This window comes from Solanum verrucosum, unplaced genomic scaffold, assembly GCF_900185275.1.
Source record: "Solanum verrucosum unplaced genomic scaffold, falcon-dt-bn FXZP01000200.1, whole genome shotgun sequence".
NCBI classification, from domain to species: Eukaryota; Viridiplantae; Streptophyta; class Magnoliopsida; order Solanales; family Solanaceae; genus Solanum; species Solanum verrucosum.
In genome coordinates this window covers 221,037-245,404 of record NW_026020093.1, presented here as the reverse complement: position 1 = coordinate 245,404, position 24,368 = coordinate 221,037, and the positions used below count along the sequence as shown (strand labels likewise).

Genomic DNA, 24,368 nt, shown 5'->3' with positions numbered 1-24,368 from the left:
AATGTTCAAGCTTAGGATGCTTTATTTTCGTGGCTACGATTTTCTATGAAAATAAAGAGTAAATATTTTCTACCTTTTATGATAATTCAAAAGTGTTATTGAATCTTTACATTTAATGAATAAGAAACATTTCAAAATGATAGTAGGGCCCTAATTCCTAATTATTATCTATTGGTGGGAGTCTATAGAGTTTGATGTTGATAATTCTTTATCATATTCCTTGCTCCATTATTATCAACAAAAGCACCTGTAATGATGGAAACAAAAAAGGAATTAAAGGTTATGTCACACATGATCATGATCCATAAATTCTAATTAATTAGAAGTTTACTTCTACGTACATAAGGTTTAATAGGTGATCATAATAGAATTGTCATGCAAATGCGTCATGATTTACAAAATATGGGATATTTCCTAATTAATTTTCTATAATGTTTGCTATATTTTTGACATTTCAAGTGAATCATGATAATATTTGGTAGGTCAATTGATTAAGATTCTTTTGAATGTCTAGTGATCAAATATATATCAAAATCGGATAATTCATTGGAATTGAAAAGCAAGTACTAAAAATAGACGTTCAAACTAACAATCATCAAACTTATTTCTTGCTTTTATTTTCTAAAATTCTTATTTTCTTGTGTTTGTTTCCTTGATCACTACAATATAAATTATTATTATTATTATTATTATTATTATTATTATATTTATTATTATTATTATATATTATTATTATTATTAATATATATATATTATTATTATTATTGTTATTTTTATTTTACCACTAATGAAGAGTTCCCTACATATCATACACTTAGATACATATATTTTTGTTACCAGATACACAAATATAGGGAGAGAGGCGAGCGAAATTCGTATGTATCCCAGATACATGGGAATCATACTAGATACATGTATATGTATATATTTGAAGTGATTCACATGTGTATGGTGTTTTGGAATACCAGATTATACGTGTGAGAGTGGCGAGCGAGATGGAAGAGAGGCGAAAGAGACGAGCGAGATTTTCTATGTATCCCGGAAACATTCAAATTTACTTGAATATAATGTATCTAGAACAAATTACATCAAAATTTGACCTCATATATCTGAGATATATGCATCTGGTTGTATCTAGAGGAAAAAAAATTGATAAGATAAGTAAAATATTACAAACTAAAGTATATCTAAATAATTAGCTCCTAAACTAATGAAATTTAGATAAATTCCCCTTCTTTTATATTTACCTTTTGGAAAAGCACTTTTGATAAAGAAAAGTACTTTTCAGAAGAAGCAAATTTTGAATGTTTAGGCAGACTAGCTATGAGAAGATTTATGGAAGTTTGATCAAACATATTTTTTGCATTTTATCATTTTCTTACTTTATTTTTTTCTTTTTGATATAATTTGCGATACAAAAGTAATTGGATATTTTTACGTTTATTTGTATATATTAATAATAATATTTCTAAATGACACGTTTTAATTGATAAGAAACACTACAAGATAATCGTAGGACCCTAATTCCTTATTGTCTCTTGGTGGGGGCCTATTAAGTTCAACTAATATACGTTGCGGCTATATATTAATTTATAATTAATTTAATTTCATGAAATATCAAATAGTTGAAACATTTTTACATATTCGTCCTTTATTATTTTTATATTGTATCGATATATTAATATATTTTTCATATTAACAATTTATTAGTTAAAAATATTTCACATGAAAGATAAAATATCATAAGATTAAATGACATGTTAATATATTTTGCATATATTTTTTTTCAAATTTAAAAGATTCAACATATTCTTTACATTCTTAAATTTGTGTCAAACGATTATAGAAAAGTAATTTAAAATAGAGTCAATATAAAATAATGTCATATAATAATAGAAACATGTTCATGATATATACATTTTTTATTAATCATTGAAAATAAATAATCACAACTATTGAATAAGTTACTTTTAAACTTTCTAAAAAGAAAATAATAATTTAATTTTTTATCAATGATTATATGTCGAGGAACGTATCAATTTTTCTAGTATTCTATTATAGTAATTATTGCGTAAATTCCTTTTATGACTATTATAAAATTTATCATAATTTTTAGTACTTATTATTTTAATACAACTGTAATCTTTATTTATTATTTTCTTCAAATTGTTATTTTTGTTTAATCATAAAAAATAATACTTACAACAATTTCTGTTTTTATTAACTTAAATATATTTCAATAAAACGTATAATGTTTACTTACTATTTTCTTCCCCGTGTTATTTTCTTTAGTCATATATCAATAATACATACAACAATTTAGTTTTTATTAACATAAATACCTTTAGTAATAATTCTTCTAATGTTCTATTAATAATAATGATTGAAATTATTTATGATTACTATTAAAGTTTCTTGAAATATTGTTACTTTTTTTGTCATACAAATTCAAAGTGTTTCAAATGAAAAAAAAAGAAGAAGAGATGACAAAACAAAGAAAAACAACAATATTCATATAAGAGTTTGGGTTGAAAAATATACCTATCAAATTAATTGTAGATTTAGATTAAAACTTCTACAAAAATTTCAATTCCTGCTTCTTGTCTTGTTCTTGTTTTACTCTCGGATGTCGGTCAAATTTCAAATGCTTAGTAGTAACCTTCCTTTTCTTATATCACGTGAATGATGTTTTGTATCTTGAATGGTGATCAAGGAAGAGTTATGATGATCCAACTTTACTACAAGAACGCAAAGGTAGTAGTAATGTTCATGCATTGAGATTACAAAATAAATTTGAATCTCTATGGTCTTTTTTCTTGAACGCATTCTTTCTATTCTACCTACTTTTGTAGATTTATACTGCATAAAGTTCATATTGATTCATGAAAAAATTGAGATGGTCAATATATTTTGTCTATATAGTTGTCTTCTCATTTTAATGGTGTAGAAACCTTTCAACTTCTATAATTAAATAATGCAAAATTATGTTGTAACTGAAAAAACTTATCGAAAAATAAAGAGATAAGTGGTTAAAACACACCTAAAATATTTTTTTTTTTTGAGTTTCATACCTGAACTATTGAAAGTGTGAGAAACACACCTAAACTATTACACTTTAGTTTGAAAAACACACCTCTGTGCTGACTGGACCAAATGTGTGTGTACACACTCTTTTACGCGCGTGTGGCCTTGATTTTCGTCCACATGGCTTCTTCTTTTTTTAAAAATAAAATATCAAAACACACCTAAACTATAAAATTGTTTGACTTCCTCACCTAAACTATTAGGAGAGTAAGAAACACACCTAAACTATCATTCATAAATTTGAGAAAACACACCTTAAATTATATGTTACACTAGTTGCTTAAACTCGCTCAAAAGGGACTGATATTTGTATATCAATGATGCCATACAAGGAATCCACGACGCCCTTTGGTAGCTTTAATAATTTGAGGGGTGAGTGTTTGTCCATGACATCAGATTCTATTTTTTTGTTTGTTTAATAATTAGTTAGACTATATTTGTGGTATCATTATGCCACCAAATAGAGCATATTTTCTTTCTATTGAATTGTCGCTTTTTACGGACTACTTCATCAATTATTTTCTGATTACGACTATTTAAACAACTATGAGCAGCTAAGGATAGAAGTCACCAAAGCATTTTTAGTAGCTCGAAGTAGAAAATTGGTTGGCTCTAGTTTGTATAGTATAGAAACACTAAAACCAAGTAATGCATGCTTCAATTTGCAGAGCAACCTACAACTATATTAAACTACTTGGGCTGCAAATCAGTAACTGTGTTTAGTAACATCAAAATACACAACCAAAATTTGATACCATCCTATTCACAACCCAAATTCGATACCATCATATTCACAACCAAAATACACGACTTAAGAACAGTTCGAACCACATGAAAAATCAGTCACCATGTTTAGTAGATTACAATAACTACTTGGGCTGCAAATTAGTCACCGTGTTTAGTAACATTAAAATTCATAACTAAAAGTCGACATCGTCCTATTCACAACCAAAATACGTGACTTAAAAATAGTTCGAGCCACATGAAAAATCAGCCACATCATCCCTAAACACCTTCAGTTCTTGTTGCACCTTGTGATGAAGTTTGTGACTTGATGTTCTTCTGTCTAAGCAAAGCACTTTTATGTTGAAGTTGTCTTCCTGTGATAGCACTTTTCCCCTTCCATTTAAGACCTTTACTTGGTGCATACCCAAGGTCACCGGTGACAATAGCTGAACTTATCAGTTTCTCTTGTGCTCCACTCTTGATTACCCTACTAATAGATCTTCCTTGCTGTAAAGTAATAAAGAGTCGTTAAATTATTTTTAAGAAGTTTAATCAAGATTATAAGCTTATTAACTCTTGTTTTTACCTCGGCACAAATAAAATCATCTTTGCTCACAAATACTCAATGACCCACTACTCTTGGCCTCTTAAATGCATTATTTGCACCTTTTCTATTACCACTGTCACTTTGCACTATTGCTTGAGATGGTTCAGAAGATTGAGATTGTTGCACTGCTTGAGTGGGGTGAGATTTTTGTTTGCCACTTCTTTTACTACTGGCAGATGCTTGTGATGTAGCAATACCCTATGCAAAGAATAATTTTGAAAGTGTTAAAGGTATTAATATACTATAAATAAACATTAATAGAAATCAAATGTACCTCTGAAGTGGCTGGAGGTTTGTTTGGACATGTTCTTATATTGTGACCTTTTGACTTACAAGCGGAGCAACTCATGGTTTTTCCCCTCTTTGGAAGCTTTCCAGAACTTGGTACCTCTCCAAGTTCCTTCTTTCTTTTTTTACCAGGCCTTCCTGGCATTTTCCTAATAGGAGGTGGCTCAACTTTTGGATTCAATGTCTCGGGCCACATCTTCATGTTTGTTACTGGTTGTAAAAAATGTTTATAAGCTTTCAGGTAGGTTTCTTTTTTGTACCACTTACAAACCGAGTCAAGGAGATTAGCTTCATCGTGATGTATAACTGCTATTGCATGTGCACAAGGAATCCCTTTCAATCCCCAACTTCTACAAGTGCAAGTTCCTTGAATTAGGTTAACCACATGTATATATGGACTATCCTTCACTTCATACCCAATATCACCATTCCAACTAATTTCCACCCTCATTGACTTCTTCACATTTGTATTTAGCACCAACATTGCCATTGGAGAAATGTCATGAGTCCAACTATTTACAAATGTTGTCACTTTAGTGAATCTATTCATTACCTTTTTCCTTATTTCTTCAAGCATACTGATGATAGTCTTGTGCCTAGCACCCAACACCCAAGCATTAAAACTTTCAGCCATATTGTTATCCACACTGTCACATTTTGAGGATGTCCTAAACTGTGCTTTGGACCATCTATTAGGATTGAAGTTTACCAAGTCATTAGAAATATCTTTGCCTAATTGTGCTAATTTATCCAAGTTCTTCCTGAGTTCAGCTTCAAATGTTGATCTAGCACAAGCCCAAAACCTCTTTCTTTCCTCAACACCTTTCCAGTTATTTGACCATTTTGCAAGTATATGTCTTGCACACATTCTTTGTTCACATTCTGGAAGCAACTCCTGAACAGCTAAATATAATCCCTGAAAAACTTATGTGTTTAAAATCACTCAAAATAATAACTAAAATATATGTTGCTTGGAGTACTCTTCAAAAATGTCAATGAGGGCATGTTGAATTAGCCAAAAGTAGTGTATTTTTTGTTAATTCAATACAAGTGTGGCATCAAAAGTGAAGAGTCCGCACAACTAAGACTAACATCACTTAACAACTAAAGCTAAAAGGGATGAAAATAGTAGCAAAAAAAAAAAAAAAACAGTAGCTAAACAAGTTGAATAACAAAGTACCACTAGAGTTTCTAATTTTGTGGACAAGATAAAATGTTGTTATGAACTATCAAAAGGTCCTTACAAAATGCTGAAATCAATAGTTAAAAACTACTTATAACACATCAGCTAAAAAACTCATGAAATCAGTAGTTAAAATTGGATGATAAGAGATGAAAACAGAGGTTAAAAAAGAGCTTAAATTAGTAGCTAAAATTACTTAAAACACATTAACTAAAACTTGTAAAATCAGTAGCTAAAAAAGCTGAAAACAACAGCTAATATTGGCTAAAAAAGCTAAAAACAACAGCTAATATTGGCTAAAAAAAGCTGAAAACAGCAGCTAATATTGGCTAAAAAAGCTGAAAACAGCAGCTAATATTGGCTAAAAAACCTGAAAATAGCAGCTAATATTGGCTAAAAAAGCTGAAACCAGAGGATAAAAGTCGTACCTTTTGCATATCACTTATGATAGTCAATCCTTCTCCTTCATCATTAATGTCCAAATCAGATTTCAAGATTCTCAAAAACCAAGTCCAAGTTTCTCTACTTTCAGTTCCAACAACAGCCCATGCTATTGGGAACATCTGATTATTCCCATCCTTTGCAATAGCAACAAGTAGCTGGCCTTTAGATATTCCCTTCAAAAAACAACCATCTAACCCAATGCACTTTCTACAACCCTCAATGAATCCTTTTTTCAAAGCTGAAAAACAAATATAAAAGGAATGAAAGAGTTTTTTTCCATCATCACAATTTGTCACTTTCACCACACAAGTGCTTCCTGGATTTGATTCAAGAAGCATATCTCTATAGTCATAGATTCTACTAAACTCAGCAACATGATCACCCATTATCTTTTTCAACACCATTTTTCTAGCCTTCAAGCACACGAACTTACCAACATACAATCCCATGTCTGTCCTGACCAAATCTTGTATTTCCCATCCCTTTATGCAAGGTTGAGAAACAATTCTACTTTTATAGTACTTAGCCAAAAACTTAGAGTTGCACATTGTGTTGGTATTGATCCTATAACACTTATGTCTAGGATTGTAGGTTTTTATAATGAAATCGGAAGATTTGAAATCTTTGCTTGCATAAAGTATCCAAGGACAGCCATTAGCTTTGCATTTTACTCTGACCCTTCTTTGATCATTGTGGATCTTATCCAGTTGACAACCTCTCTCAATTGCATACTTGCTCAAAGCTTCTCTAAATTTTTTTACATTTTCAAATACCATATTAAGTTGCCACACAACTTTTTTCCATGTTGGATCATATGAGACCCTCTTGTTCTTCTTTCTTGCCCTTAAAATATCAGATCTTTCAATATCTATTTCCCCCTCACTTTCACTTTCAAAACTATCGGCATCAGAACTGTCATAAAAAGGCTCATCACCTACTAGCTTACCAGTTAAATTTTTCTTAGGTTTATCAATGTCTTCAAAACCAGGATCTATGCCAACTTCTCCCAAAAAACACTCAGCAATTCTTTTTTTCCTTGGCTCTTTTTTTTTCTTCAAATATGCTTTCAAATCCTTCTTAACTATGCTTAGCTCTTCATGAATATCACTCCCATAACCATCCTCCTCACTAGAAAAGTCAACTTTCTCATCACTATGCACAATAGTTTCTACTTCATCTTCCTCCAAATCTTCATCTTCACTAGAAAACTTCAATTCATCTTCAGCTTCATTTGTGTTTCTGCTGCCATTTTCTATTAGATTTGATTGTTGGACCCCGACAATTTGATTTCTACCATCAATAAGTGTTATTTCTTTACCTAAAGGTGCATTGAGACCTTCACCAGCTTTGTTGGTAGATTCTTTATTAGGTCTATCCACTTCATTGCATGTGGTCTCAAAAGACTCATTGGTCACATGTGTTGTTTTGATAAAAACTTCCCCTTTATGGCAGATATAAATGTCCATAGTACCCCCAACAACCAACAAATTGGCTAAGACCAATAAATCCCTATCTTTAACCAATTCTACCAAATTGCCAACTTGAGCAGCTCCAATATATATTTTTTCTATATTGGTAACCCCAAAATCCCTGCAATAGTCATTCACTTCCGGAATAGACAAATAGTCTATATCAACATTGAAGGCATATTCTTTCCCCCCCCCCCCCCAATATAAACAGGTCCTACCTCACTCACAAGTATACCACCGATGTGAAACCTCAAATTTACGTACTTAGTGTCCATTACCTTAGAACAATTGAAATATGCAAAGTCTAATAAGCCAACTATTGTTCATGAAATCAGTAGCTAAAAATCGCCACCAGTACGAAAATTAAGTTCAGGAGTAAAAGAAAGAGTACCTTATGTAGTCAATTTCTTCTCCTTTCAACTCTTTTCAGATGGTATGGATCAAAACCTAAAAAATTATACAAAATCGTTACTATTTTGAGACAAAAATAAGAACCCTAACATTTTTTGACAAATGAGTAACTAACCTTGAAACCATGATGAATTTGTGAATTAATAGTGAAAACCCTAAATTTACTCAAATTTTCACACACCAAAGAGACTCAACTGAGAACAGAGAAAGATGCTTCTACATGTTGAAAGTTAAACTTTAATCTTTTGACATGGTGGAATTTGTTTCCATGTGGCAATCTATGTGGCATTTAAAAAATAATAATTGAGAGAGTGTAATACACACACTATCATATTTTACTTGAGGTGTGTTTTTCAAAATAAAATGTAATAGGTTAGGTGTGTTTCTCAGACTTTCGATAGTTCGGGTATGAAACTCAAAAAAAAAGGTATAGTTTAGGTGTGTTTTAACCACTTATCTCAAAAATAAAAATGAAGAGTTTGCTTTTGTATTATTAATGGTAAGGATTTCCTTAATTTTAACATTGATATGTGTTTGTGAAGGTTTTAAACAAGTTAAAACGTTTTGAAATTTGTTCATAATAATGTTCTTTCATTATTGACTCTCTAATCATGAATTAAGAGGTCATAAATCATTTAATATATTTAATTAGTAGATTAGGTATAAAAATGAATTAAAAATGTAAAAAAAAAAAAAAAAAAAAAGAAGCTAAATAGAAATGGTGGCCTTTGAGAGGTGCCACATCAGCTTGGGATATATTCAGCTTTTAATGAAATTATGTAACCATTTTTTCCATAATTAAGCACACTAATTATGGGGAAGTAAATATTGATTATAGGGAATGAAATGAGTATAGTTTAAAAACGCCAAAATGATAGCCTTTGGAATTCTTTATCTATAGAAAGGTATAAGTGATCATTAATTAATTGTTATTAATAATACAATTGTGTAAAAAATAGAGAAAAATGCCTAAATCTTAAGAAAATAGATAAATACATTTCCTGATCATTGAGGCATGCCACATCAGGATGAAGATCCTCCTTTATATTATATATAAATAGATTCAAATAAAAAAACATAATTAAATTTGATGAACATAAAGAGATATCACATCACTTTAATATTATCTTGTGTATACTTAACTTTAATATTGTACTATACAGATTTAGATTTCGGGAGAGAGACATATTGAATAGAATTAGAACTTAACTTCCTCAAACTAAAATAAAATCTTTGTATAAATTAAATAGCATTGATATTGATAAAATAATAATAAGAAAAAACTCTTGGCTTATATCAAAAAGCTTCATAGTAATATCATTTTCAAAGGATGGTAACATATATACATACGTTAAAAATAAAATCAAGAATTGATAAAATCAACTATTGGCTTACCTCTTCTGCTCTTCATATAAAAAAGCTTCATAGTAATTATCCTGTTTAAAATGATGCTAACATATATATACATTAAAAATAAAAATCAAGGATGGATAAAATAAAAGGAAGGAGATGAAAGAGAAGAAAAAAAACTACACGAAACCCCCCAAAAAAGTATAAGAAGATATGAAAAAAAAATACTTACAGGTAAATGTCTAAGAAGGTATGAATAAATAGGGGAATGAATTGTCTAACTAATTATAGGTGATTAAGCATTACAAAAAAAAACTATAATACGTGGGTTGAAACAATGATTTAATAGGAAAAATGTGTGATAATATAATGCACATTAATTGCACCATTATGTATTTAGCTGTTACATATTTCCTTTTTGAAGGAAGAGTTAAATGTAGTAAAGGCTAATAATAAGGAAAGTGAATAATTGTTTTAAAAGGTTATTGAACAGAAAATGAGCGGAAAAAAATTCAAAATTTAAAATAAATAAATAAATAGTATACTGATCAATGAAGCATATCACATCAGTGTGATTTGATTCAGCTTTATATATTTTGTGGTGTTGACATGTGTCCTTTTTTCTTCTCCTATTATATATAGATAGATATTGAAAATTTGTGGTGTTGACATGTGTTATTTTTTCTTCTCCTTTTATATCTAGATAGATAGAGCTGTCAAAATGGGCTGGTCCAACCCAACCCTAATGGGCTAGAGAGTTAAGTGGGATGGGACGGGCTGACCCTTTTAATTAAAGGGCCTGTAAAATAGCAGTCCAACCCAACCCAACCCTAAGTGGGCCACGGGTTGGGACGGGTTGGCCCTTCAACAAAAAAATGGACAACATTACCCTTAAAGAAAGAGTACGAACGTTGATGTCTGATGAACACAACATCAATACATACACAAATTCATTCATGAATTACACATACTTCAGTGAATATTTACAAAACAAAAACATAATAGCCAAGATACAACATTCATAAGATTCATCCGAGCAAAAAACATTACATGATAACTATTTTCATAAACAAGACAATAAAGGAGAAGTGGAAAATTAGGCATAAAAACAAAAGTAGAAGAGATCAAAGATTCATAGTTATAATGGAGTAATAAGCTTGGGCTAATAAGAAAATTTAGTGGACTAATGGCCCTAAATATAAAAGATACGTAAAGAAATTAGACTTGATTTTATATTGATTATCAAAAATATTTATTGACAAAATCTTAACAAATAAAACACTACTTAAAATATATATAATAAATATTTTTAAAATTCACAATCCATGGGCTGACCTCTGAGGCTTGCGGGTTGGGCCTACGAGGCTAGCGGATCAAATGAGGTTGAGCTAAAGAGCCTCGTTCCTAAATAGGCTAAAAAAACTTACTGCCCTATTTAATTCAAGGGTTGGATTAGATCACCCTAACGGGCCAAGCCCATTTTGACGGTCTATAGATAGATGTTGATAGTGCCTCCACCTCTTTTCCATTATTATTAGCAAATTAAATGCACATGTAATGATGGAAAAAAAAAAACAGGAAAAAGGTTATGTTGATGGTGAGATCAAAAATAATTTAAATATATTATATTTCTAGCTTCATGTGTCATGCAAATGTATTATATGCGTAATATATATGCCATGATTCACAAATCCTATTTAATTAGAAGTTTAATTTTGTGTGACGCTACAACAAATTCGATTATCAGGGACAAATAATTTCCTCATTTATAAATTATATTTCGTCACTAAAAAACTCTTGAGACGAAAAATAATTCGTCAACCAGTCGTCACTAAAAGTATACAAATACGATTTAGTGCTTCGTCGCTAAAAGTATACAAATACGATTTAGTGCTTCGTCGCTAAAAGTATTATTTAACTACAAAAAGAAAAATCGTCTCCAAATGCTTAAACATCTGTGACAAATTTATTTATCGTAAAAGTATTTTTTTTTTGTAATTAATAGTATGCTTTGTCACTAAAAATGTTATTACTATCGACAAAATTATATCGTCGCTAATTATTTTACTTCAATTAGTGACAACATATATTGTCTCTAAAGTAATATGTATTTTGTAGTTGAACAAAATCTAATTTCGTCACTAATGACTATATTTTATATAGAAAAAATTATTTTGTTCTTAAATGTATTAATTAGGGATAAATTTATTATTATAAAAAATGTTAATGTTCCTATATTATCTCCCATCTCAATTTTTCTTAACCCCTCCCCGGGGGGGAGGGGGGCCCCACATTATGCTTTCTTGGGGACTCAAACCCACAACCGTAAGGTTGGAAGTGAGGAGTGCGTACCATCCGATCAACACTCTCTTGTGTCTCATTTTAATTTTATTTTTAACTTCATTCACTTCTTTCTAATTTAACTTCTACATAAATAATATATTATATGATTATTTATACACATACACAAATGCATGAAATTTAAAACCCACAATGCATTCAAATGTAGATTATATTTTAATTAAACTGTATATTTTTTAAAATATCTTTAAATTAATTCAGTACGATTCTGTCATTTTATTTATTTATTTTTTATAAATTATTCAGTGCAATTATAAATTTATATAAAATTAAACTTCCAATTTTATTTAAAAAAATTGAATAATCGGTTCAATTTGATTAGTAAATCAATTTTTTTGAAAAAAAAACATCAATACCCATTACTATAGTACTTCATCATAATATATTTGAATCCTAGTTGGTTCATTTCTTTCATTTTTTAGTTTATTTCAATTTTCACACTGATGGAAAAAGTTAATCGAAATTAATGAAATATTTCGCACCTTTGCAAAGTCTAAGTTTGTAAGTTGATGTTATCTTTGTATAGTTTTTCTACATACGTATGTGGAATTACTATTAAAATGTACATATTTTTAGGCAAAAGCAAATAGATTGACTTAGTCTATGCAATTTACCAATCACAAGTCAATAGACACGCTCAATAATTAGCACCAAGACTTTGAGAAATTATTTTTTCTATAGTCTTTTATCGATGAAAGTGTATCAAATAAAAAACAAAAGTGTTAAACCAACAAATATTAGCAATATAGTGGTAGAACCAAAACCCACTCACGGTACATATAACTTGGATTTTATTTTTCAAATGATGCATTTTATAATTGCATAATTTAAGAAAATTGATGAAGAACTCTTTCATTTTTTCTAAAATCGACCGAATTCTTTGGTTTTAATATTTTTCCCTCACCAATTAACAAATGGACTCTGTCTATTTCTTATGAAACAATTGTATTATTCCTTTTGTAAGTTGTCACTTGTAATTATGAACAATTGTAGGCCAAAAAATTGTATTTAGCTATGAACTTTTTTCGAAGCAAATAATTGAATTATTCACTACAAATTTTAAGTCGTCGCTATTTAACATCTTACACATGTTGTGACAATTTTTTTGTTGTCACTAAATCACAGATTGATTAGAGACAATAAACTTTGTCACCAATTATCTATATTATTAGTGACGAAAATAAATGTCATAATTAAATCTAAATTTTTATAGCTAAAACTTATAATATTTAACTAGGAACTCTAATTTGTCGATATTGTAACAACATCTTTTTTTAGATGAAATTTTTTTGTGTCCAAAAATTAATAAATTTTAAGACAAAAAATAATTTGTCATGAATTAGATACATTATTAGTGACGAAATAATGGGTCACTGATAACTTTAAATTTGTGACTAACACTACTTAACAAATGGCGCCAATTAATTTTTTGGTTGGAAATTTTAGTGGACAAAACTTTTCTACATATTTTTATGTTTCGTCACTAAAAGTATGTGTCTCATATATTTAAGCACAAAAAGTAAATGTTGTCACTAAAAGCAAACAATTAGTGACGAATTTGATGTCGTAGCTAATAATTTCGTAGCTATATATCATATTAGCATATTTGTTGTAGTGTGAGGTTTGGTAACCATGATGTAGGAATTAATGATTAAACTGAAAAAAAATATCGTGATTTATTTCTGTGGGTGAAATTAAGTTGAAATAAAATAATAAAAAATGAATAAAAAATATATTGAGGTTGAGGTACGAATATATTGTTTTTTTTTTTTTAGAGATTCAAGCCCACTGCGGTATAATCTACACTCCAGTCATATACTCCCTCCATTCCACATTAATTGAATTGTTGAGATATTCTTCATTTTTCAAATTAACTTAATTGTTCAATTTTCAAGACTACATTTAGAGTGTTCTTCCAATTTTACCCTTCATTAGTTAGTATTGAAATTAGTGATTAATTAATATTTAGTTATTTTAATAAGGTTAAAAATGGAAAACTATGTTCAATTTATATCTTAATCTACTTTTTTTAAAGGGTGTGAAACACCTAAAAAATTCAATTAATATGGAATGGAGGGAGTATCTCTTAACTTGTCCCCTCCAGAATACAACAATCCAACAACGTCGTACCATTCAAACAATTCTGGATTAGTCGAAGAGTCCAAAGCTCCATCAAATGAACACATTCCTTCAACATAAAATTACTGATCTCTTTTGTAAAGTGAATTAGTTGGAGACTTGTAATATTTTTTTTGTCTCAATTTCCTCTTTTTGTAATGATCCAGAAGGTCATTTTTTGAATTTTTTGTAAAATTACCATTTTACCCCTCCCATTGTTGACTTCGAGTCATTTCTGATTGGATTTTCGAGCTTTGAGTAAAAAGTTGTGAATTCTGAAAGTTTTTAAATTCAAAAGACTAGAGTTGTTAAGAAATGGTTTTCGATGCCTTTTGAAGCGACTCTCGGATTGTAATTTCATTAATTTCAACAATTCCAAAATGTGGAAATTAGTCTACGAGGATTGTCGATTTAAAATTCAGAGTCTTTTCATAGATTTGAGGTCCTAAGTCGGAATATTTTTGAAATTTTAGCTTTTGGGTTGACTTTGGTCAATATTCGAAGCTCGGATGCTCGAATTGGATTTTCGACAATTTCATTGGATTCAAGGGGTGATTTTAGGTGTAGGAGAGGTCTTGGTTAAATCTTCATATATCTCGAGCATGATTTGGCTTTTTAGGCGTTATGTAAGTTTTTGGTGACTTTCACGAGTTTTGAGTCAAGGAGACCTCAGATTTGTCTTTCAGTTATTCCATTGAGTTTGAAACATCGAGTTTAGTCTAGTAGCATATATGGTTTATATGAACGTGTGACGACCCAGGGGTACCCCCAAGAAGTAACACGACGTACTTGACCTCGAAGGGGTCTCATACAAGCCCTTAGCATAATCATAAACATAAAGTCATATAAATGATACGGAAAATTTAAAACTTTTACAATCAAAGTCAACTTCTTTTTCATAAACGGAAATAAGAGTCTAGACCTTGTCTCAATCACCATCTAGTACAATAGAGAATACAATTAGGGTCAAGGCCCTTAACATCAATAAAGTCTCAAAAATAGAAAGTACAATAGAAGCTAGAAATGAATAATGTCTTGTCCTCGAACCATGAGGACTCACCAAGCTTAGGGAATAGTCAACCCAAGCTTCACTTGAAGGAAGAAGTACGTCTCAACAACCGTAACCTACACTCATGGTAAATGTAGAAAATATGGGTTAGCACAAATAATGTACTAAGTATGGAAACCATGCATAAAAATCCTTGAAACATGCATAAAAGGGACATTTAGTTGAAATCATGCTTTTATCAAGTTTAAAAGCCATTATACACATTTATGAAGAAACATAAGTCAACCAACATATAAGCAACCCAAAGCCATACTAGTGCAATGCAAAGGTAAGATCTCATAACCCTACCAAATGCTAAGTATCACATTTAGGTCACCAACAATATACATACCTTAATTTTGCCTCATACATAACAAAAATTTATAAGGAAGGGGTTATCTATGTTCATAACTTGTAACAAGTAAAGTCAACCATAACATCCATACATATCTTACATACATAATCCATAAGTCTTCATAACATAAGAGAACCTCACCATAACCCCTCTTAAAGTCTACTTGTGCAATGTATAAGTGAAATCCATACCCCCACTCATACTAAGTAGTACCTCTTAAGAAGTCATAATTAAAGTCCATGTTCTTATCATAGTTCATATTTGTATCATATATGGAAAATAGCATTAACCGACATAGACCATGTGAGCTACATGGAATCCGGTGTCTTACTCCCACACCGAAAAGAGATGTTCTACTTGCCTAGGGTATAACTTACATAATAGCTTTTAGGTGGATCCACTAGCTAAAGACCTATGTGGGCACATAGTTATGGAATAAGGAGTTTGCTACTAGAAACTCGGACTTTGTAACGTAAAAGGTTTCCATCTCATGAGATCACTTACATTGGGAAGTCGAACTTTCTAACGTAAAAGCTTCCATCTCATTTTCATATCCACTCGGTGCTAAGCCTAATTCCCTTTAGTCATTTTAAGTATTTACTTAAATTCATGTTCATAAGAGAATGCACCAGGCACTCAAACCAACTTACATCATAATAGTTCATAGATTCATTAGGTGAGGATGTCCTTTCAACCTTAGAATCATCAACATGTGAGTAAACATTTCACATCACATTCATAGTGTGTTCATGTGAATGACCTTTCAATCAACACAACAAGCTTATCATAAACATACATACATACTTCAGGCATAATCAAGTGTAAGGGTATAGGGAAGAAGGATCTTGCATCAATACCACAATTACACAATAGCATAGGATCATCAGTATCTAAGTGAATCACAAGTTCATATACAATCCTCATCAACATGTATAAACCCTAACAAGTTACCCTTCAAGGCTATGAATCAAGATCAACCCTAACTTTTAGAATTACCATATTAGATAGACGGATATTGTGATTCAACAACTTAATCAATGTAAGCATAATCAATTGTCAAGCTCCCATCATCAATCAAGCCATACCATAGTTTACAATTTAAGAAGATGGGGGAATCATGGATCCAAGGGAGATTTTCATCATAATTCAACAATGCTCCAACATTCCAATCATAAATCATCATAATCAACCATAATAAACCATAATTAAACAATGAAAAATGTTTTGGAAGAAAACCCATGACAATAGATTGAAAACCCTAAGTTTGGGGAATTTGAAATCTTGAAAACATAGTTTAAAGGGGCTCTTTGGGTGATAGCTACCCAAAGATGAAAAACATTCATACCTTGACTAAGAAACTCCAAGAAATTTGGGGAAAAACCTTGAAAATCCACAAACCCTAGCTTCAATGACTCTTTTCTTCTTCTTTGTGTCTAGAAAGAGACATACTAAGAGAAGAGGAAGCTTATTTGATTTCAATTAGGTGTTTGTGAATAATGACTTAGTCTTGTGAAATTTAACTTAAAAACAACTTATATACTTCCCCTAAAAATAGCCAAAACAACCCCACTTTAATTGGACTAAAAAGGAAATGACCCAACTAACCCTCATTTAACTCACCTCATCGGGGACCACGAGCCACCTTCACGAGCCGTAGAGTGGACCACGACCCATGGTCCTGCCCGTGAAGGTGAGGCAGTGGCCATGTTTTTGGAGCATAAGGCTCATTTCTCCAAGGCATCCTCACGAGCCCCTTCACGAGCTATAAAGTGGACCACGACCAGTGGTCCTACTCGTAAGGGGTAAGGCAGTAGCTAGGCTACCTCATGCCCCCAAGCCCCCATGTCCCCATGTCCAAGTCTCATTAACGAAGGGCTCTACGAACCGTGGTCAAGACCATGAGTCATGGTCCCTTCCGTGAAGTTGAGGCAGTGGCTAAGGTTTTGGGTGGCCACTTTTCCAAGGCCAAGGGAACTTCACGACCACCTCCATGAGTCGTGGAGTGGACCATGATCCGTGGTCCCTCTCGTAAAGGCTATGGGAAGCCTTGGCCTTTGGCCTTGGCTTGGCCTATTCGCCTTGGAACTTGGCCTTTGGCCTTGGCTTGGCCCATTCGCCTTGGAACTTGTCCCTTGTTATTGACTCAAATAACCTTATTTCAACCCTAAATGACTTATTAAAATTCGGGGAGTCATTTTACAACTTTTAACCTTACGTTTAGGCTCTAGTTTAACCTATCATTTTCTGGGGTGTTACATTATCTCCCATTTGGGAACATTCGTCTTTGAATGACGATTTAGACACTTTACAGAAATAAAGACTCATGACTAGCAGCCCGTCATGCATGCAACATAACAAAATGCATAATTCGTAGGAGGAAACATCAACTCCATTCAAGACATAATCAATGCAATCACAAAGAAGTAGGAACTACATCCACAACCTATTATGCACAAAACTCATCATTTCACATAATCATAGGAGGAACTACCTTCTCCAACTCAAAGCAAGTTCAACACAACAATATGAAGCCAATATGCCATTTCATCAAAAGCATAACTAAGCATGTTCATCATATCATCTCATGAAGTCAAATATGCAATCATCATACTAAAATGCAAATCAGCATGATGAACATATAAATCAAGAAAACTCAATTTATGCTAAATATGAATTCTCACAAGAATATGAATATCATAAGGAAATCATAAATAACACTTATAGCACATATGACTTCCAAAAACACCAACTCAAGAAAACTACCTTAAGTTTGGATAGGAGTAGAAGGAAAAAGATAAGGATAACGGGACTTTATATCGGCCTCGGTCTCCCATATACCACCCTCAACTAAGTGATTCCTCCATAAAACCTTAACGGAAGCTATTTCTTTATTTCTCAACCTCTTGACTTGCCGGTCTAACATCTCTACCGGAATCTCTTCATATGAAAGACTCTCATCAGCTCCCAAACCTTCTAAAGGCATGATGGATACCGGATCACCAATGCACTTCTTAAACATAGACACATGAAATATCAGGTGAACTTGAGCCAACTCATTCTGCAAGTCTAGCTCATAGGCAACTTTCCCAATACGCTTCAAAACTTGATAAGGGCCTACATACCGGGGACAAGGTTTCCCCTTTTTGCCAAACCTCATCACACCTTTCATAGGTGAGATTTTCAAATAGACCCAATTACCAACCTCAAATTCTAGATCCCTTCTTCTATTGTCGGCATAAGACTTTTGCCGAATTTGGGCCATCTTCAACCTCTCTCTAATGAGTAGAGCTTTTTCAATGGCCTCATAAACTAATTCGGGACCAATTAGAGCAATTTCACCTACTTCAAACCAACCAACCGGAGATCTACGCCTCCTACCATATAGGGCTTCAAACGGAGCCATGGCAATGCTTGAGTAGTAACTATTGTTGTAGGTAAACTCAATCAATGGGAGATGGTCATACCAACTACCCTTGAAATCTATCGCACATGCCCTCAACATGTCCTCTAAGGTTTTAATGGTGTGTTCCGGTTGACCATCCGTTTGAGGGTAGAAAGCGGTGTTATGCTTAACATTGGTACCAAGCCCTTTTTGGAATGCCTTCCATAAGTGTGAAGTAAATTGAGTACCCCGATTCGAAATGATAGATAAGGGAACCCCATGCAACTTCACTATCTCATTGATGTACAACTTGGCATAGTCCTCCGCCGAAAATGAAGTCTTGACGGGTATAAAGTGGGCAAACTTTGTCATTCTATCAACAATTACCCAAATAAAATCATGTTGCCTTCAAGTACGAGGCAAACCCACAATAAAATCCATATTCACATCCTCCCACTTCCAAGTGGGGATATCTGTATTTTGGGACAACCCTCCGGGCCTTTGATGCTCGGTATTAACTTATTGGCAATTCGTACACTTGGTTACAAAATCTGTTATATCCTTCTTCATACCATTCCACCAATAGACTTCCCGTAGGTCATGGTACATCTTGGTGGCTCCCGGAAAAATAGAATACCGCAAACCATGATCCTCTTCTAAAATTTGCTCTTTTAATCCATCAACATCCAGAACACATAATCTACCTTGGTACCTAAGCACCCCATCTCATCCTTGGGAGAAAGACTCAACGGACTTGTGGAGTACCAATTCTTTCAACTCCATCAAGATAGGATAAAGATGTTGCTTAGACTTTACATCTATAACAAAAGATGATTCGGAACTATGATGGACCATGACACCACCCTTGGTGGAATCCACTAGTTGGACACCTAACGAGGCTAACTTATGCACATCACGAACCAATTCCTTCTTTTCATCTACTACATGAGCCACACTACCCATGGACATTCGACTTAGGGCATTCGCAACCACATTGGCTTTGACGGGGTGGTAAAGGACACTCATGTCATAATCCTTTAAAAGCTCTAACCACCTTCTTTGTCGGAGATTCAAGTTTTTTTGGGTAAACACATATTGAAGACTCTTATGATCGGTGAAAACATCTATATGGACCCCATATAGGTGGTGCCTCAATATTTTCAAGGCAAATACCATCGCCGCTAATTTGATAACGTGAGTTGGATAATTCTTTTCATGTATCTTGAGTTGCCTTGAAGCATAAGTAATTAATTTACCATGTTGCATAAGGACACATCCCAAACCCACTCGAGAAGCATCATAATATACCACAAATCCATCGATATTGTAACTCCCCGCCTTTTTGAAACGTATGAAATTACTCGTATCTTTACGGAAAGACTAGGTGGGTGGGTAATAAATTAAGAATAATGTGGTATGTCATATTTTAAGTGTTCAAGGGTTGTATCTCAAGTTTTGAAGTTAGGTAAGTGGCAAAATGAAAGTTGGCGAAAGTTACTGTAAGTTCCTTCTAAAAGATTTCTCTGAAATTTGGGTCAAATATCTTGGAGGTTTTCTCCCAATATATAAAGAGTTATGGGGTCTACGACCTATGAAATCGAAGGTCTACGAGTCTAATTTCCAACACATTAAACATTTTGCTCATACGACTTTAGAATAGAGAGATATTTGCGTTTTTGTGGGACTGCGCAAACAGGCACATGAGGTAGGGCCCTAGGTCGGTGGAAGTTTATATACATCTTCTTCAACCTTTTCTTCATTTTTTATCTAAGAACTTGAAAAATTAGAGAAACCCATTTCTAGGATCAACTAAAGTATATATTTTATCGACTTAAGTCCTTGATGAAAGTGTTACGACCCGATTTCGAAAACTAAGGTTTCGAAACCAATTTCGCAACTTTGGCAATTTTTGTTGAGTTTTGGGAAAATTATAATTTGGAGTTGCCACTTAATTCTTTAGGAAAAATTAAGAAAACCATTTTAAAAGGAATTTTTTGAAAGGAAATATTTTAAATAAAACATTTAATAAACCAGAGTCGGGTAAGAGTTCAAATAATTCTCTAAGGAAGGGTTTAGGCATCTTAGAGAATCCGCTAACACGCGGTTAACCGACGGATTTAAAGGTTGGCTAATTTGAAAAGAAAACTTAAATTACTTGAAAAAATCTTATTTTATTATTTTATTATTTTATTTTGTTATATATATATATATATATATATATATATATATATATATATATATATATATATTTATTTATTGATAAATGAGAAATCTTTTGATACTTGTACATTCATATTATCCCAATTAATGAAATAATTCAAATGTTGAAGTGCCAAAATAATAATTTAACTTAACATTTTATCCGAGTCAAGTTTTTGAGTCGAAAAATCAACACAATAACTTAAGCGTGGATTTGAAAGCTAAATACTAACTATGAAAGAATATAAGATAATTCTCAAGTTAGTCTTGAAAGCTTAGAGTGACTTAACTAAAACGGGTTTTGAAAATTTAGATATTTGAAGTAAACAACTAACGAAATAGAAGAGTTATTTTAAAAACTCCCAAGGATTCATCTAAATTAGATAAAGCGTTAATTCACAATCAATCAATAAACAAATAATAAGACAAATAAAGGAAAAAAACATGTCTCCAAATCAAGCCATTGGACTTAATGTTCGGACCACTTTTGTCGCTTATGCTCAAATTAGACCTTTAAGTCCTAAATTCCAAAATCTTTAGCCCTTTGCAGGCTGCTCTACTGCTGTAAATTGGACTAATTAAAGTCCAAAAATTTCCAATTTTAGTTCGTTTGGGACTGCTGGCTGCTACTGCTGCAATTGAATTGGATTTTAAAATCCCAAAATTCAATTTTCGGCCATTTGGGATTGCCATTACACCGCTACTTAGCTGCTGCCACTGATTTGGGATTTGATCCATTAATATTAGCTTCCCTTTCACGATTTCGATGAGGTTGACTCGAAGAGAGTTGAATGCAAACCAATGGAGAGTCCAAATGGACTCGAACAGGAAAGTTCACACAAAGAAAACAAAGGAAATAAGGATTAGCGAGTTTGAATAGAGCAAATACACATGAATCCTAAAAGCAATAATTCAAATTCATTTTATTATGGTCAGACAATAAGGATCCATGAACATGGGAGAAATAAATGAGCAAAATGCAACTAACTATTCATTTAGCCAACGCACGCGGCCACACATAGTAAACATAAATGGGCTATTCGCTACTATCATGGGGATTTTTAAAGTTAACTATAATAGCCAGCTAGCAGCTAACCCAAATAGCATATCAATATAACTAAATAGAAATTAAGGATGAAAGAACCAATATTAAATGCAACAAATCACCCTACTGAAACATCTCTAAAGCAGCTAATTAATTAAGAATTCCACAAACTATTATTTAAACAAGGGAACCCATTGCTAACTATATTCAACAAAGTTTAGCTAAATTTATTCATTTTTAAAGTAACAATAAGCGATACTAGAGAGACACATCAGAGAGTGTTAAATAAATTCCAAACAAACTTTAGCAAAGATTAAGACAACCAGCCATATGGAGCATATGAAACTCAATTATTACTTTTCTTTTAGTGAACATGCTAAGAAGGGAAAGGAAAAACAAATAGCTAGCAGAATAAATAAGTTGTTGGTCAAAATAAGAACAAATAGAGCTTAACATAAGAGCTACTCTTCATAAACCAGGGTGAAGTGATGCTAGCTATCAACCATCCTCTTTTTAGCAAATATGAATTTAATGTTAAACATAAAATATAAACAAAGAACTAAACAGTATCTACGACAAACAAGAAAATTAGTTGTTTTACTAGTTACTAAGACATCAGAATGGACAGCAAACCAAAAATCAAAATTACTAACAGATACAACAACTAAACTGATCTAATCCAGTCATTCAACACCCAACAAAATAATAAAAATATTTAAAAGAAGGAAGAATTACCTTTCACTGAGCAGCGAGCTAAAACGACGAGTTGAGAAGACGACTCCACCACCCCTTTCAACTCGAACAACCACAAAAATTGAACTATTGAACCAAGATTTCCCAAACCTTTTAGGGGTACTCTCAGGTTTTCGAAAATTCCTCTTTGAACAGTGAGAAGAAGGCCTATTTATAGGGCCTAAAATCTCTAAAAATTGGAAAGACTTTTGATGTGGGATTTTTGAAAAATCCCTTAACATATAAGGGTTGCCAACTGGTTAGTGTACGAGTTTGAATGGAGAGGCGTTGATTTTGAGTGAAGGACGATCGAGGCGCGAGATGCAAACACCTGGCTCCATCGAGAATATTCTTGTACGAAGAGAGGGAGAGGACAACGCGGGCTACGCGCGATTTTAGAGAGTTGCGTCGCGTACTGCTGGAATTTCTGGGTTTCTGCTCGTCTGGTCACGCGAGGGAGAAGACGCAGCAGGGGTCGCACTTGAGTTCTGGGTCGGTCGGGTACTGTTTGGTGTTGCTGATCGTGTGTATTGTTGTATGTAGCTGATGGGTTGTATGAGATTGGGCCAAGATTTGGGAAAAGGGTTTATTATAAAACCATTTGGTCTTTAGGATTTGACCAAAGTATTGCAATTTTAGCCGAAATGGCTCATTGCATTACCAAATTTAACCAATGGAATTTTAACACATAGCCAATTCGATGATTGATGAATTCGGCTAAAGATCAAATAAGATGAATTGCTACTAATTAATTAACGAGCTTCTTAATTTTAACAAAATAAAATGATTAACTTAATTATAAATTGATTAACTCAAAAATATAAGCTATTAATTAACTAAACTAAATTAACCAAATATTTAGGAAAAACTAAATTGTTATTATTTTTTTAGATGATTTTTGAATACCCATAAAATGTACTAAATATAATTTTATAAAATATGTGTATTATTTGAAAATTTAAAAATAGTGACAAAACTATATTATTTTTTTTAAACTTGAAATACATTGCAACTTTTATTAAAAGCTAATTATTTCAAATCGTTTGAAATTGAAGAAGCTCGATGATCAATACATATTGTGGAGGGCCAAAATTGGGTGTCAACAGAAAGTTGTTCTACGCGTTGGGCTCATTATCGTGGTATAATTTGTTTTATCAATTTCGTAGCATATCACCCTTTAGTGTTGGGATAGCAAGGGTTTGGACATATTTGAATGTTTTAAGGCGTATTACGAACTTAAAATTGAGGTAAGACCCTTCTTTCATCGACTCTAGCTTTTGTAAGCAGCAAATAGCAATTTGCGATGAAAATACATATCTTTTATCGGATTGTCATGGTATCTTCTATTTTTGTGTGTTGATTATGGTTCTGCCTTGTTGTAGTATTGAGGGGGTTCTGAGTAAAAGTCGTTAGGCCACGTGAATTCAGCAAAAAAAGGCATGTTAAGGCTATTCCCTACTTACGACGTGTTTCCTTAAAGCTTAGGAGTAATGTAATTAGGTTGTTATCCTTGATATACTTGTAGTCGTTATTGTTGATTGTTGGTTGTTCGAGTTGATATAATCC

General features: G+C 32.4%; 1 protein-coding gene, 1 long non-coding RNA gene and 1 pseudogene across 2 annotated transcripts in view; all 3 read right to left on the bottom strand.

Annotated features, from left to right (window-relative positions):
- The window catches only part of LOC125824759 (polygalacturonase non-catalytic subunit AroGP3), a 48,159-nt gene that overhangs the window by 10,431 nt on the left and 13,360 nt on the right, over window positions 1–24,368 (bottom strand). The gene's annotated exons all lie outside the window — the stretch shown is intronic.
- LOC125824766 (uncharacterized) lies at window positions 4,047–5,507 on the bottom strand (annotated as a pseudogene).
- On the bottom strand, window positions 7,998–8,377 carry LOC125824776 (uncharacterized). The gene is made up of 3 exons (XR_007442813.1): window positions 8,328–8,377; window positions 8,193–8,248; window positions 7,998–8,079 (listed from the first exon to the last, which is right to left on the bottom strand). It is a non-coding gene; the product is annotated as an uncharacterized LOC125824776 (long non-coding RNA).